Source organism: Pleurodeles waltl, chromosome 12, assembly GCF_031143425.1.
Source record: "Pleurodeles waltl isolate 20211129_DDA chromosome 12, aPleWal1.hap1.20221129, whole genome shotgun sequence".
Taxonomy (NCBI): Eukaryota; Metazoa; Chordata; class Amphibia; order Caudata; family Salamandridae; genus Pleurodeles; species Pleurodeles waltl.
In genome coordinates, this window is record NC_090451.1 from 555,034,216 (window position 1) to 555,038,727 (window position 4,512).

Here is a 4,512-nt window from a genome sequence, read left to right on the forward strand (position 1 = left end):
TGCCGGAAAAGGTGGGAGGACATTCGCCGCTGGAGCAAGAACACGGCGGAAGCTCAGCTGGGGATGGCCTCCCAATGTGGGAGGGGTGCCCGTCGCACCATGACCCCCCTGATGTTCTGGATCCTGGCGGTGGCCTACCCTGAGTTGGATGGGCGCTTGAGGGCATCACAGCAGACACAAGGGGGTGAGTACAACCTCATTGTAGGTACTTGGCGCGCAGTTGAGGGGCTGGCTGAGGGAGGAGGGCTGTGGGTGTACCTAGGCTGGGCCCCTCCGTAATGCAGGGCATGTGGCACTCCACCACACCTCAGTAGTGGGCCAAGTACAGGTATAGATGCCCCTGTGGCATCCATGTGTGCAGATGTCCACCATAGGCGTGTAGGCCAGATCCCAGGATTTGCTTCTGTAGAGGCCAAGAGCACGGCGTAGTGCAGGGGGCTGCTGTGTCTGTATTGTCCGCCAACTGTAGCGGTAAGCCATGCACTCAACCTGTCTTTCTTCTGCGGTCCCCTACCCCTTTTTCTGCTCTCCCTGTTCTTTTGTGCATCAGCATCATCAGGCGGAGGTACAGTGGCACCGGGCTACGAGAGAGCTGCATCCCACATGGCCATGTAGGGCCACACCACGGACTTAGAATGCACCAGTGGGACGGAGGGCGAGGGGAGCTACACGTCGGTCACCGGATCACCAACCAGCGACACGGACTCGTCTGCCGATGGGAGCTCCCTTGTGGTGGCCACCTCCCCTACCAGCACCGCCCTCCCTGCAGCCCCTCAGCCTTCGCCCGTGCCCGCTCACCCTGGAGGGTGGGCATCACCTTTGCCCCAGGCACCTCAGGCCCTGCCCCTGTCACCCCTGCTGCCCTCAGTGAGGAGGCCATTGACCTCCTCAGGTCACTCACTGTTGGGCAGTCTACCATTGTGAATGACATACAGGGTGTAGAAAGGCAGTTGCAACACACTAATGCATTCCTGGAGGGCATTCATTCTGGTCAGGCTGCCCATCATCGAACCCTGCAATCTCTGGCCTCAGCACTGATGGCAGCCATTGTCTTCCACCTGTCTGTTGGTGGTGACCGCCGCGCTGCTTGTCTGTACCGCTGTGGCGGGCAGAGTGTTAAAGTGGCTGTCTTTGTTGGCGGTTTCCGCCACGGTCATAATTCCCTTTTTTTGTCCGCCGGCCTGTTTGCGGTATTACCGCACCTTTAACACCGTCCGCCAGGGTTGTAATGACCACCTTACTCCATAGAAAAAAACTGAAACGTTGTTGTTACACTAAGTCCCTGGTTTGCGTAAAAAATAAAGCCGCAAGGGCGAGCGTGTGTCGGAAAAGTCAGCGATGCATCGATTCCTTACTCCCAAGTGAGGCCGTGCATCGTTTCTTCTCCGATCAGGTAGGCGATGCGTCGTTTTTCTCTCCCGCAAGAGAGCGATGTGTCGATTTCCGGACGGGGCACTTCGGATCCACACAGTTTCACGTTAATTTTGACGCCCAGTGATGATGCGTGTGAAATCCGGGTGCAAGAGGACAAGAACCCGCGCTGCGTGGGGTTTGGTCGATTTTAGCAGCCGTAAGCAAGTGTGTGTAGTTTCTCTAGCCGTGATGCAGGTGATGCGTCGATTTCCCAGCCACGATGAAGGTGGTGCATCGATTTCAGCCGCAAGGCACGTCATTTTTACAGCTGTATTGCAGGTAGTGCGTCAAACCTTTTCCTCGCACGGCTCCTGTGCATGGATTTCCACCTTGGTTCTACCAGCTTCACCTTTCAAGGCCCCAGGGACGGGATAGGGCACAACTTGGCAGGGTAGGAGTCTCAGCAGAGATTCAAGGTGCTGGCAGAGGAAGTCTTTGATGGCCCTGAGACTTCAAAACAGGAGGCAAGCTCAGTCAAGCCCTTGGAGACACTTCACAAGCAGGAATATACCACAAAGTGCAATCTTTGTCCTCTTTCAGGCAGAAGCAGCAACTGCAGGCCAACCCAGCAAAGCACAGTCACGGGCAAAAGGACAGTACTCCTCCTCCAGCTCTTCTCCTTAGCAGAGGTTCCTCTTGGTTCCAGAAGTAATATGAAAATCTGGGGTTTTGGGTCCACTACTTATACCCCTTTCTGCCTTTGAAGTTGTCCAACTTCAAAGGAAAGTCTCTGCTGTTTACAAGATCTTGCCTTGCCCAGGCCTGGCCCCAGGCACACACCAGGGGATTGGAGACTGCATTGTGTGAGGGCAGGCACAGCCCTTTCAGGTGTAAGTGACCACTCCTCCCTCTACTGTAGCCCAGATGGCCCATCAGGATATGCAGGCTACACCCCAGCTCCCTTTGTGTCACTGTCTAGTGGAGATTCACAAACAGCACAACTGTCAGTTTGTCCCAGGCAGGAATATACCACAAAGTCCAATCTTTGTCCTCTTTCAGGCAGAAGCAGCAACTGCAGGCCAACCCAGCAAAGCACAGTCACAGGCAAAGAGACAGTACTCCTCCTCCAGCTCTTCTCCTTAGCAGAGGTTCCTCTTGGTTCCAGAAGTAATATGAAAATCTGGGGTTTGGGGTCCACTACTTATACCCCTTTCTGCCTTTGAAGTTGTCAAACTTCAAAGGAAAGTCTCTGCTGTTTACAAGATCTTGCCTTGCCCAGGCCTGGCCCCAGGCACACACCAGGGGATTGGAGACTGCATTGTGTGAGGGCAGGCACGGCCCTTTCAGGTGTAAGTGCCCACTCCTCCCTCTACTCTGGCCCAGATGGCCCATCAGGATATGCAGGCCACACCCCAGCTCCCTTTGTGTCACTGTCTAGTGGAGATTCACAAACAGCACAACTGTCAGTTTGACCCAGGCAGGGAATACACAAGCAGGCAGAGTCACAGAATGGTTTGAGCAAGAAAATGCCCACATTCTAAAAGTGGCATTTTCAAACCGACAATTTAAAAAACAACTTTCCCAAAGGTTGTATTTTTAAATTGTGAGTTCCGAGACCCCAAACTCCAAATCTTCATCAGCTCCCAAAGGGAAACATCACTTAAAAGGTATTTAAAGGCAGCCCCCATGTTAACCTATGAGAGAGATAGGCCTTGCAACAGTGAAAACCGAATTTGGCAGTATTTCACTGTTAGGCCATGTAAAAACATACCAGCAAATGTCCTACCTTTAACATACACTGCACCCAGCCCATGGGGCTACCTATGGCCTACCTTAGGGGTGCCTTAGATGTATGAAAAGGGAAGGTTTGGGCCTGGCAAGTGGGTAAACTTGCCAGGTCGAATTGGCAGTTTAAAACTGCACACACAGACACTGTAGTGGCAGGTCTGAGCCATGTGAACAGGGCTACTCATGTGGGTGGCACAATCAGTGCTGCAGGTCCACTAGTAGCATTTGATTTACAGGCACTGAGCACCTCTAGTGCACTTTACTAGGGACTTACTAGTAAATCAAATATGCCAATCATGGAAAAGCCATTTACACATGCAATTTACACAGGGAGCACTTAAGCATTGGTCAGCAGTGGTAAAGTGCCCAGAGTCCCAAAACCAGCAAAAATAAAATCCAGCATACAGTCAAAACGTAGGAGGAAGAGGCAAAAAAAAGACTGAGGAGACTATGCCAATGACACCAGGTCTAACAGCTTGGATGGTCTAAACTTTTATAGTGGTTTACTGTTTCAAGTTTACTTTAAAAAAAATGCTTCTCTATACATAAAACACAATTTATAAAAGCACAATCTCTGAGAAACACCAACTCAATCCTGGCAGCTTTTAAATTGCTTCCCCCACATATCCTGCCACAAAAGGAGGAAGCGATAAATGGAGGGTTGGGGGTGAGGTGCGATAAGCAGGAAAATAAACCACATTTTTATCTAATTTTATCCCTAACTTTTGCTTCAGTCCTACACTTTTTTAAACAGAGCTTTCTCCACTGTTTCTGGACTTTTTGAACATATAAGGGAACAGTGTGAAGCCTGAACGCACTTTTTCCTCATCTTTTTCCCATTTTTACTGCAGTACAGCCCAGTATAAATGACAGTGGATTCTACAAAAGAATGACTCCGTCTTACAGAAGAAGAATAGAGAACTCACTCTGACTATGTCAGAAATAGAGCAGCAAACAATAAATAGTATTAGACAACATAAGTGATTTGGGAAAATACTGAAAATTGAGTTGAACGGGGAAATGATACACATGAACGTTTATTTGGGTGCAGGTTATGCAATGCTTTGCGCACCTATATTGAATTTTCGTGTGTTTCTCTGGAAAATGAACGAGTAGCAGGATTTCCTGCTCATCTAACTTGATAGGTGTTAAGGTCACCATTAGGAGATGGTGGCAACTGAAGGGGGGGGGGAGGAAGGGGGGGGGGGGGTACTGACAGTGGAGTTACTGAGAAGAGCTGGTATCCCCACTTTCTCAGTAACAAGCTATTACAATTTTCTGGACCCAGTATTAGGGGAAATAAGATGGTTCAATAATTATCTGGCTGTTCACGGATGTGCTGCTCACTTTACTGTGCACATATGCCACCAG